Source organism: Phyllobates terribilis, unplaced genomic scaffold (genome assembly GCF_046119375.1).
Source record: "Phyllobates terribilis strain yellow unplaced genomic scaffold, ASM4611937v1 Scaffold_9__5_contigs__length_417890890, whole genome shotgun sequence".
Taxonomy (NCBI): Eukaryota; Metazoa; Chordata; class Amphibia; order Anura; family Dendrobatidae; genus Phyllobates; species Phyllobates terribilis.
Genome location: NW_027362769.1, coordinates 81,575,157 through 81,587,677, shown reverse-complemented (window position 1 = coordinate 81,587,677; position 12,521 = coordinate 81,575,157). Strand labels below are relative to the sequence as shown.

At 50.7% G+C, this 12,521-nt stretch overlaps 1 protein-coding gene across 5 annotated transcripts in view; it reads right to left on the bottom strand.

Annotated features, from left to right (window-relative positions):
* The window catches only part of LOC141160834 (putative methyltransferase DDB_G0268948), a 223,611-nt gene that overhangs the window by 182,341 nt on the left and 28,749 nt on the right, over window positions 1–12,521 (bottom strand). The window lies entirely within an intron of this gene.

Sequence of the window (12,521 nt, the reverse complement as noted above, 5' to 3'; positions counted from 1 at the left end):
AGTAAATTTGCAGAAATTATTCCTGCCATAGAAAGAGATGCACGCATGCAGGAGTATCAGCAGAGGCAGTTGCAGAATCTTACATGTGCTTTTCCCCAAAACACTAGTGGTGCACGTATTGAATCTCACAGTTCCAACTTGCCAACCGTGGGACCGTCAAGTGTTCAGCACTCAAAACGTAACAGAAACACAGTATCTGCTGGTAACATCAATCTTGCGGAATCATTTCACCACTTTTTTAGCCCATCCTTTGCAAGGCCACAGGAGACAGGAAGTCTGACACATAGTCAACGCCTAGAGACGATGGTACAGGAGTATCTCCAAGTAAACATTGAAGCCATGACTGTGTCACTGGACCCTTGCTCTTTTTGGGCTTCCAATCTGGATAAATGGCCGGAGCTCGCCACTTACGCCTTGGAGATCTTGTCATGCCCCGCAGCCAGCGTTCTGTCTGAACGTGTGTTCAGCGCTGCTGGTGGTGTGCTGACAGATAAGCGCACGTGGCTCTCCACTGATAATGTAGACAGACTCACGTTCATAAAGATGAACAAATCATGGATCCGAAACGACTTTTCTACCCCTGTGTCATCCTGGGGAGAGTAAAAGCTTGATGATTTGTTAAAATCACCTCACCAACCATTTTAAGCTTTCAAATTACTAATCATGTTTATCTGTATCTTGGCTGGAAAATAATTTGGGCCTTGTAGCAGTGTGTAATACTGATTCTATTAGGCCATCTATACTAAACTCCACCAGATTTAAAATTACTAATCATGTTTATCTGTATCTTGGCTGGAAAAAAATGTGGGCTTTGTAGCAGTTTGCAGTACTGATTCTATTAGGCCATCTATACTAAGCTCCACCAGCTTTCAAATTAATAATAATTTTTAGCTGCATCTAGCTCGGAAAATAATTTTGGGGCTCCTAGATGCGCAAGACACATGAGTGCCACTACCTGCAACATGACCCTCAGATTGTCAGAATTCAAAATAATCCTGACTACTGGGTTGCCACACTCTTAGATCCCCCACACTCTTCGATCAACCTTTTCATTTTAATAAAGAACAAAGAAATGGTCATTTTTGAAATTATAAGCATTAGCAGGTTATTAGAAACTGAAATCAAACAGTTTTCAACTCAAAACTTTATTCTGGGTGATGTTACATTTGCACATAAGACCCCTTGTTCGAAATGAGCTTTTCAACTCTCTCGTCCATTGAATTTGTCAGGTTTTGGATGGTTTCTGCTTCAATTGTTTTGCATGAGGACAGAATACCCTCCCAGAGCTGTTGCTTAGATGTGAACTGCCTCCCGCCATCATAGACACTCCTTTTAATGATGCTCCAGAGGTTCTCAATGGGGTTGAGGTCAGAGGAGCATGGGGTCACACCATAAGTTTGTCCCCTTTTATGCGCATATCAGCCAGAGATGCAGATGTGTTATGTGCAGCATGAGACGGTGCATTACCATGCATGAAAATGATCTTGCTGGGGAATACATGGTTCTTCTCCTTGAAACATGGCAGGAAGTGCTGTTTGAGAAACTCCACATACATTATGGAGTTCATCTTTACCCCTTCAGGGATCCTAAACGTGCCGACAATCTCTCTCCCCATGATTCCAGCCCAAAACATTACTCCACCTCCTCCTTGTTGGCTCCGTAGCCATGTTTGCATCTGGTGTCCATCAACCAGCCATCCTCCACTCCATCCATCTGGACCATCGAGCGTTGCATGGCACTCATCGGTGAACAAAACAGTTTTGAAGTCAGTCTTCATGTATTGTTTGGCCCACTGGAGCCATCTCTGCTTGTGTGCAGTGGATAGAGGAGGTCGACAGGATGGCTTACGCACAGCTGCAAACCTCTAAAGGACTCTGCATCTTGTTGTTCGGGGGACGTTGGCGGCACCAGCAGCTTCAAAAACATGTCTGCTGCTATGACAAGGCTTTTTTGCCGCTGCTCTTTTAACCTGACGTAATTGCCTGTAGGAAAGAGTCCTCAATTTTCCCTTATCAACACGCACACGTGTGTACTGTGAATCAGCTACATACTTCTTGATTGTGCGATGATCAGGATGAAGTGTCTTGGCAATGTTGATTGTAGTCATGCCTTGACCTAAACACTCCACAATTTGTTGCTTCTCAGCAGCCGACACATCATTTTTCTTTCCCATTTTGGCAGAAAATGTAGGCTGCTTAATAATGTGGGGCAGCCTTCTTAAGTAGTCTTACCTTTCATTGGACACGCCTGCCAAACTAATTATCACAGGTGTCTGCAATTGCTTACAGTGATATAAAGAGCCCTGACACACATCACCATCAATGAGTTTAACTGACAAACAAAAAAATTCTTCCCTTATCACTCCTAAACACTTTTTGCATAATAATTTGGAACACAGTGTACATGTGCTTTTCCACAAAACACCAGTGGTTCACATAGTGAATCTTACAGTTCTAACTTGCCAACCATGGTCTGTATGGAGTTGCTCAATAAAGGGCCCAAAATTTAAATAACATAGACGGGAGAGGTCTCCATGAATACAAATTCCTAAGTATTTGATACCCTGTGAGGGCCAGGCAAAGGGAAAGTTGGACTGGTGGAATCCTGTATGGATTTGGGTAGGGAGACATCGAGGGCCTCAGACTTCGCTGCATTGATTTTAAAATTTGACCATGTAACAAAGTGATCTATTTCAGCCATAACAGCAGGGATGGATATATGTGATTGAGTGATATATACTAGGACATCATCAGCAAATGCAGAGCACTAGTACTCGGTGCCTCCCACCTCAATCCACCTAATATTGGGGTTATGGCGAATTGATTAGAGCAGGTGCTCCGTCACTAGGATGTATAAGAGAGGGGACAGAGGACATCCCTGCCTTGTCCCATTGGTGATTATGAAAGGTTATGAAAATGTTCCATTTACCTTCAGCCTAGGTGACGTATTGCGATACAGGGCCATGATTTTGGCTATAAAAGGGTCCCCTAGACTCCTACCCCAAGATTTTTAAGAGAATAATATATGGCGTGCCTGGAGACTCTATGGAATGCTTTCTCAGCATCCAACGAGAGTATTTAATTACAAATTTTTAACTGCATCTAGCCCAGGAAATACTTTGTGCCTAGTAGCAGTGTCTGCTAGTCAGCGGATTATCCCAGCTGTTAAGCAAGCTACACCACCTGTAGTTTGGACACTTAATTTTTTCAAAGGAAATGGTTTGGGCTCCTGGGACACTCAGTGAAGAGCATCGGGGAGGCACCCCAAGGCATAGGGGCTGGGACTGGCGGCAGGACGCCTTGCGGTGGACCGCCGAGCTCGATCCTTATAAAAGCTTTTTAACTGCAGCAGCTTTAGTGGACGCTACTGGAGCTGGAATTACATGGCTGCTGGCATGAGACTTGCCCTCCAATAGATCCTTGTAAAAGACAATTTAAATTAAAAAGATTAGACCTGCCTCCACCGCAGGGGGGCTCGCTCGACCCACCAGCAGACAGGCACCAGTATTGGGAGAGGGGGGCTGGCCGTCAGGGTCCACCGCGGCTCTTGCACAAACCCGGTGACACGGAGGTCGCACGGGCAGGAAAGGACTGGCCGTGTCAGCTTCGCACTGTTTTGAGTTTAGAAGGGCATGACATGCCTATATCTGTGTCTCCCCCTTCTTTTACTCCTCCACCTCTTTTCTTTTCGCATGACTATATGTAATTGTCACTTTTCCATGTGCTAGTTGTGTCTTCTGAGCAGTTTGTCAGCTTTTGGACACCTTTGAAGGTGTTTTCTATGTGTTTCTATGTGTTTTTGTTTGCTTGCCACTGGTTTTAACAGTGTTCGAAGGTGTTCGACGAACAATTCGACGAACAATTCGGCGAACATACGGGTGTTCGACGAACCGAACCGAACTCGAACACTACGGGGGTGGCTCAACACTAATTACTACTTTCAATTCCACACTCACTGCAGCAAAACGAACCTACTTCTCATCTCTCATATCTTCCCTGTCACACAACCCTAAACAGCTATTCAGTACTTTCAATTGTTTCCTCCGTCCCCCAGCTCCCTTTCCCTCTCCACTCATCTCAGCTGAAGACTTTGACAACATAAGGCAAAGCTTTGGCCATAAGTCCCCACAGTCCCTCCTCACAACTACTCAATTCTCCTCCTCTAAAACCAACTTCTCTGCCATCATGAAAGATCAACTTTGCTCCTTACTCTCCAAATCACAACTTACCACCTGTGAACTTGACCCAATCCTGTCCCACATCCCAAACCTTACTGCAGTTTTCATCCCAACCCTAACCCACCTCTTCAACATGTCACTAACAACTGGCATCTTCCCCTCATGCTTCAAACATGCCTCGATCACACCCATCCTCAAAAAGCCCTCCCTTGACCCATCCTCTCTGTCAACACTTCCATCTTGAACTGTCCTCCCACCTCTCCTCTTGCTCCCTCTTTGACCACTTACAATTTGGCTTTCAACTGCATCACTCCACTGAAACTGCCCTGACTAAAGTGACCAACGACCTACTAACTGCCAAATCCAAGCTACACTACTCTGTCCTCCTCCTCCTGGACCTATCATCTGCTTTCAACACAGTGGATTATCCACTCTTACTACAGCCTCTCTCATCTCTCAGCACCACAGACTTGGCCCTATCTTGGATCTCCTCATACCTAACAGACCGGACATTCAGCGTCTCCTACTCTCATACCACCTCCACGTCTTTCCCCCTATCTGTCAGTGTCACACAAGGTTCAGTTCTAGGACCCCTTCTCTTCTCCATCTACACCTTCGTCCTGGGACAGCTCAGAGAGTCTCACGGCTTTCAGTATTTCCTTTATGCTGACAACACACATCTCTACCTCTCTGGACCTGATATCACCTCCCTACTAATCAGAATCCCGCAATGTCTGTCTGCTATTTCATCTTTCTGCTCTGCTAAAACTTAATATGGATAAAAATGAATTCATCATCTTTCCACCATCTCATTCATCCCCGCCCACCCAATCTATCTATCAACATCAATGGTTGTTCACTCTCCCCAGTTCCGCAGGCTCGCTGCCTTGGGATAATCCTTGACTCTGTTCTCTTCTTCAAACCTCATACCCAAGCCCTTTCCACTTCCTGCTGACTCCTACTCAAAAATATCTGCCGGATCCGCACATTCCTCAACCGCAAATCTGCAAAAAACACTAGTGCATGCCCTCATCATCTCTCGTCTCGACGACTGCAACCTCCTGATCTGTAGCCTCCCTTCTACCACGCTCACACCCCTCCAATCTTTCTTAAATTCTGCTGCCTGACTAATCCACCTGTCCCCCCGCTATTCCCCAGCCTCTCCCCTCTGTCAATCCCTGCACTGGCTCCCCATTGCCCAGAGACTTAAGTTCAAGACCTTAACCTTGGCATACAAAGCCATCCACAACCTGTTTCCTCCATATATCTGTAACATACCTGGCGGCGTCCTTGCATGGTGGTCCATCTCCCACTGTGCAAGAGCGCGCACTTGATCTCCAGTCCAGAATGTCTCTGGCTTCCCTCCTTGCTGTCTGTTTGTCTGTTTCTGCTGCTTAAGGGCGGCGGCCGATCACTTCCTGCTTTTTGTACCTGCTGTGGGTCACACCCCTTGTGCGTCCTCAGCCTATTGCTGTCTGTCACCTGGTATATAGCTCAGCTGCTCCCTTCTATCCCTGCCTGAGCATAGTGTTTCATTCAGTGTGTGCTTGCACTCTGAAGGAGCCAGGTCCCGTTCTTTGTCTCCTGCCTTGCAGTATCAGTTCCCGTGTCTGAACTGAGTCCTGTCTTTGTCTCCTGCCTTGCGGTATCAGTTCCCGTGTCTGAACTGAGTCCTGTCTGTGTTCTCTTGTCTGCCTATCCTGGAGGCTGTAATTCCAGGCCTGTCTGAACACGCTCCTAGCCTGTTCCTCCCGCCTTCTAGGGGCCGATTACCTAGACCCGCTCCTGTATCTTGTCTGTCCTGTCTGAACACGCTCCTAGCCTGTTCCTCCCGCCTTCTAGGGGCCGATTACCTAGACCCGCTCCTGTATCTTGTCTGTCCTGTCTGAACACGCTCCTTGCCTGTTCGTCCTGCCTCTCTGGGGGCCGTATTCCCAGACCCGCTCCTGTATTCCGCTGCAGTGTCAGTCTCCTCCGTACACTCAGTTTCAGTCTGAACGCTCTCCTATCCTTTACCTGTTTTGCCTCTATGTCCATTACCTTCCTTTTTCTGCAGAGTCTGAACTCGTACCTAACTCCTGCTTGTTGTCTCTGTACTCCCGTTTGTGAGTTTGTGGTCCACTCGCTACTTCACTGCAAGTACCCTGTGGGTATCTGGCTCTGCCTTTCCCTTCCTGTCTGTTCCGTGTGAACAGAGCCCTGTCCCCCCTGCTCAGCCTTGCCTGCTCTGACTCCTTTGCTCACCGCTTTGGCGGTTCTAGCCTGCTCTTACTCCTTTGCTCACCGCTCCGGCGGTTCTAGCCTGCTCTGACTCCTTTGCTCACCGCTCCGGCGGTTCTAGCCTGCTCTGATTCCTTTGCTCACCGCTCCGGCGGTTCTAGCCTGCTCTGACTCCTTTGCTCGCTGCTCCGGCAGCCTTGCTCCGCTCTGACCCTTTTGCTCACTGCTCCGGCAGCCTTGCTCCGCTCTGACCCTTTTGCTCACTGCTCCGGCAGTCTCGCTCCGCTCTTATCCTTTTGCTCACTGCTCCGGCAGTCTTGCTCCACTCTTGCTCACCGCTCCAGGCGGCCTCGTCCTGCTTTACTCTTGCTCACTGCTCCGGCAGTCTCGCTCAGCTCTGACCCTTTGCTCACCGCTCCTGGCGGCCTTGTCCTGCTCTACTCTTGCTCACCGCTACAGGCGGCCTCGTCCTGCCCTGCTCTCGCTCACCTCTCTGGGCGGCCTCACTCTGCTGTGTTTGTCCGCCACATCTGTGGTTCTGTTCCTGAGTCCCAATGTGTACTGGGTCCTATCCCGCCAGTGTCCCTACCTGCTAGTGCCTCCCTGTCTGCACTCTAGCTGTGCTTGCCTGTACCCCTCTGCCTGTATTGTTCCTGAGTCCCAGTGTGTACTGGGTCCTATCCCGCCTGTGTTCCTACCTGCTAGTGCCTCCCTGTCTGCACTCTAGCTGTGCTTGCCTGTACCCCCCTGCCTGCATACCCGCCTGCCTGCATCCCAGTCGAGCCAGCCTATACCCACCAGTCTGTGTGCCAGCCTACCAGTCTGTTCCTGTATTCCCCTGTGTGGGTCAACAGCCGTGTCCGGGGTCTGTCCTGGAGTAGCACCTGGTCCCTCTGCTCGGTTCCTCCTTGGTGCACTGGCGTCGTATGCCGTCGTGCGACCCTGGTCGGATCGGGTGAATACCTAGTTACGCCCCTCCAGGCATTCACTCTCCGGCACGGTCCAGTAGAATCACTACAATCACACGCACACGCCGCTCAGCCCGGGCGTGTGCATTACAGCATGCTCAGGCCATGGTTCCCGTTGAGCCCCACGGCCTTCGCTCTCTGAGACGTTTTCCAGCGAATACATGCATTAAAATAAATAAATAAATTTTTTTTTCCCTTTAGCTGAGTTCCAGGCGAATTACGCACCCGTCCAGATGGATCTATCTGCTCTCGTTCCTGCGGATCCGCTACGTTATTATGGGGATCCAAGACAAAGTCGTGCATTTGTGGAGCAATTCATGCTACACTTCAAGTTCTACCCTCTATGTTTTCCCACCGATCGGGTTAAGGTGGCATTCATTATGTCTTACCTGGCGGGTGATGCCTTGGAATGGATCAACCCCCTATATGAAACACAGGATCCGATCCTCCTGGACCTAATGGCCTTCCTGGTGGCCTTTCTAATGGTCTTCGATGATCCTAACCTGGAGGCTCCTGCTGAAGCTTCACTTCCCAATATCCCGGAGCAGCCCCGATGGGTAATGTGTGTGGGTAGCGCAATAGTCCTCCAGCCCAATGAGACTGCTGCCCACCCAGAATCCTCACAGGGTGACTACGCTTTCCGGAATACTTCTCCCAACCTCAAGAGGCAGTCCAGACGTGCTAGACGTAGAGGCAAGCCGTCACGCCAGGGTCTGTCCTCCCTGAGACCTCCTGACCCCAACCTTGAAGTCCCTACTGAAGCTTCATCTCCCTGTATCCCGGAGAAGCCCCAACGGGTAATGTGCGTGAGTAGTGCACCAGTTCTCCTGCCCGAAGAGACTTCTGCCCATCCAGACTCCACACAGGGGAACTTCCTGCACCCGGCATCAGATGCTTCACCCACTTTAACCGGTGTGCATGTCCAAGGATGCTCCAAAGCTGGGGTTACCTCAGAGTATGTGCACCTCTACTACCTGGCGGAGGACCCCCTGTTGCCTCCTGAATCCTCCGGGATACCACTCGATGACAAATGGAGAGAGACTTCTCTACACCCGGTACTCGATACTTTGTCCGCTTCGTCCTGTGAGCCTGACAATGGGTACCCCAAAGTGGTAGTTACCCCCGAGTCTCTACACCCCTCCGACCAGGCGGAGGACCTCCAGTTGTCTCCTGAACCCTTCGGGGTGCTACCTGGTAGCGAAAGGACAGAGACTCTCCTATACTCTGTACCTGATACCTCGCTCGCTTCGTCCAGTGAGTCCAACCTAGTGTACTCTGAAGCAGAGGTTACCCACGAGTCTCTACACCCCTCCGACCAGGCGGAGGACCTCCAGTTGTCTCCAGAACCCTTCGGGGTGCCACCTGGTGGTGAATGGACAGAGACTTTCGTATATCCTGGATCTGATACCTCGCTTGCTTCGTCCAGTGAGTCCGACCTAGTGTACTCTGAAGCAGAGGTTACCCGTGAGTCTCTACACCCCTCTGACCAGGCGGAGGACCGCCAGTTGTCTCCAGAACCCTTCGGGGTGCCACCTGGTGGTGAATGGACAGAGACTTTCCTATACTCGGTACCCGATACCTCGCCTGCTTCGTCCAGTGAGTCCGACCTAGTGTACTCTGAAGCAGATGTTTTCTCTGAGCCTCGGCACTCTTCTGACCCGGCGGAGGACCTCCAGTTGTTTCCTGAATCCTCCGGGGTACCACCAGATAACAAAGAGACAGTGACTTTTCCTCATTATGTACCTGATAACCCGTCTATTTCTTCCTGTGAGCTTGACAAGATGTACCTCGAAGCAGAGATTACCCCCAAGTCTCTGTCCCCCCCCAACCCGGTGGAGGACTTCCAGTTGTCTCCTGTACCCTCTGGGGTGCCACCTGATAATAAGTGGAGAGAGACTTCCTTGTGTGCTGTTCCTGGTACTCCACCCATTTCGTCTGTTGCTGAGGATGGCTGGATGAGAGGTAGCATCCTAGCTACCCAGAGGAGACCAGTTTTTCCGGTGGACAGTGGAAGTGATGTCTTCGAAGTGAAGAATTGGCCCTCGAATTCCCTGCGAAAGATCCTGGCAGGCCTGAAAAAGAGGGGGCGTAAGGGGGGGGGGTACTGTACATACCTGGCGGCGTCCTTGCATGGTGGTCCATCTCCCACTGTGCAAGAGCGCGCACTTGGTCTCCAGTCCAGAATGTCTCTCTGGCTTCCCTCCTTGCTGTCTGTTTGTCTGTTTCTGCTGCTTAAGGGCGGCGGCCGATCACTTCCTGCTTTTTGTACCTGCTGTGTGTCACACCCCTTGTGCGTCCTCAGCCTATTGCTGTCTGTCACCTGGTATATAGCTCAGCTGCTCCCTTCTATCCCTGCCTGAGCATAGTGTTTCATTCAGTGTGTGCTTGCACTCTGAAGGTGCCAGGTCCCGTTCTTTGTCTCCTGCCTTGCGGTATCAGTTCCCGTGTCTGAACTGAGTCCTGTCTTTGTCTCCTGCCTTGCGGTATCAGTTCCCGTGTCTGAACTGAGTCCTGTCTGTGTTCTCTTGTCTGCCTATCCTGGAGGCTGTAATTCCAGGCCTGTCTGAACACGCTCCTAGCCTGTTCCTCCCGCCTTCTAGGGGCCGATTACCTAGACCCGCTCCTGTATCTTGTCTGTCCTGTCTGAACACGCTCCTAGCCTGTTCCTCCCGCCTTCTAGGGGCCGATTACCTAGACCCGCTCCTGTATCTTGTCTGTCCTGTCTGAACACGCTCCTTGCCTGTTCGTCCTGCCTCTCTGGGGGCCGTATTCCCAGACCCGCTCCTGTATTCCGCTGCAGTGTCAGTCTCCTCCGTACACTCAGTTCCAGTCTGAACTCTCTCCTATCCTTTACCTGTTTTGCCTCTATGTCCGTTCCCTTCCTTTTTCTGCAGAGTCTGAACTCGTACCTAACTCCTGCTTGTTGTCTCTGTACTCCCGTTTGTGAGTTTGTGGTCCACTCGCTACTTCACTGCAAGTACCCTGTGGGTATCTGGCTCTGCCTTTCCCTTCCTGTCTGTTCCGTGTGAACAAAGCCCTGTCCCCCCTGCTCAGCCTTGCCTGCTCTAACTCCTTTGCTCACCGCTTTGGCGGTTCTAGCCTGCTCTTACTCCTTTGCTCACCGCTCCGGCGGTTCTAGCCTGCTCTGACTCCTTTGCTCACCGCTCCGGCGGTTCTAGCCTGCTCTGACTCCTTTGCTCACCGCTCCAGCGGTTCTAGCCTGCTCTGACTCCTTTGCTCGCTGCTCCTGCAGCCTTGCTCCGCTCTGACCCTTTTGCTCACTGCTCCGGCAGCCTTGCTCCGCTCTGACCCTTTTGCTCACTGCTCCGGCAGTCTCGCTCCGCTCTTATCCTTTTGCTCACTGCTCCGGCAGTCTTGCTCCACTCTTGCTCACCGCTCCAGGCGGCCTCGTCCTGCTTTACTCTTGCTCACTGCTCCGGCAGTCTCGCTCAGCTCTGACCCTTTGCTCACCGCTCCTGGCGGCCTTGTCCTGCTCTACTCTTGCTCACCGCTCCAGGCGGCCTCGTCCTGCCCTGCTCTCGCTCACCTCTCTGGGTGGCCTCACTCTGCTGTGTTTGTCCGCCACATCTGTGGTTCTGTTCCTGAGTCCCAATGTGTACTGGGTCCTATCCCGCCAGTGTCCCTACCTGCTAGTGCCTCCCTGTCTGCACTCTAGCTGTGCTTGCCTGTACCCCTCTGCCTGTATTGTTCCTGAGTCCCAGTGTGTACTGGGTCCTATCCCGCCTGTGTTCCTACCTGCTAGTGCCTCCCTGTCTGTACTCTAGCTGTGCTTGCCTGTACCCCCCTGCCTGCATACCCGCCTGCCTGCATCCCAGTCGAGCCAGCCTATACCCACCAGTCTGTGTGCCAGCCTACCAGTCTGTTCCTGTATTCCCCTGTGTGGGTCAACAGCCGTGTCAGGGGTCTGTCCTGGAGTAGCACCTGGTCCCTCTGCTCGGTTCCTCCTTGGTGCACTGGCGTCGTATGCCGTCGTGCGACCCTGGTCGGATCGGGTGAATACCTAGTTACGCCCTTCCAGGCATTCACTCTCCGGCACGGTCCAGTGGAATCACTACAATCACACGCACACGCCGCTCAGCCCGGGCGTGTGCATTACAATATCTGTGACCTAGTCTCCTGCTACCTACCAGCATGCAACTTCTGATCCTCACAAGACCTCCTTCTCTAGTCCCCTCTTATCTCCACTCCCCACAATCACATACAAGATTTTTCCTGTGCATCCCCCCTACTCTGGAACTCTCTATCCCAACACATCAGACTCTCGCCTACTGTGGAAACCTTCAAAAGGAACCTGAATTCCTACCTATTCCGACAAACCTATTCCGCTGCATGACCAGCTGTACCCTCACCTACTGTATCCTCGCCCATTCCTTGTAGATTGTGAGCCCTTGCAGGCAGTGTCCTCGCTCCTCGTTTACTAGTTGGTGACTTGTTTTTGTTCAAACTATTGTACTTGTTGTTTGCTATGTATACCCCTTTTTCACATGTAAAGTGCCATGGAATTAATGGTGCTATAATAATGAATAATAATAATAAATCAGGTCCACGATAGCCCTAGCTTATTCTTCAGAAGGGAGACCTCCCTTAGAAGGGAGACCTCCCTTAGACGTCTTAAAAGCTCATTCAACTACAGCAGCCTCCACTTCCCGGGCAAAGAGAGCAGGGGCTTCGGTAGATTAGATATGCAGGACGCAGCTTGGTCCAGTCTGAACACTTTCTGTAAACACTATAAAATGGACGTGTTGTCAGGGCAGCAGACTGCTATAGGTAGGAAGGTTCTTTAGGCGGTTATCCCACCCTAATACCATGCTCTGGTATTCTTCATGGTGCTGTAAGGAGGGGTGTCCTGGAAAATGGGGATTAGTCCTACCGGTAATTATGTTTCCAGAAGTCCATCCTGACAGCTCAGTTAGTATCCCTCCCATAAGAATTTCTAGTACTTATGTGATTTAACTTTTGTATGGAGATTCAATAAAATATTGTTACATCCATCCTGGTGTGATACTTGGAATAGACACTAAGGGGTGAGGGTGGGAGGGGCCTTTTAACCTCTCATGTGTTTCCTATCCCTATAAGGATAAGAAAGACGACCTCCATGGTGCTGTCAGGATGGACTCCTGAAAACAATTACTGGT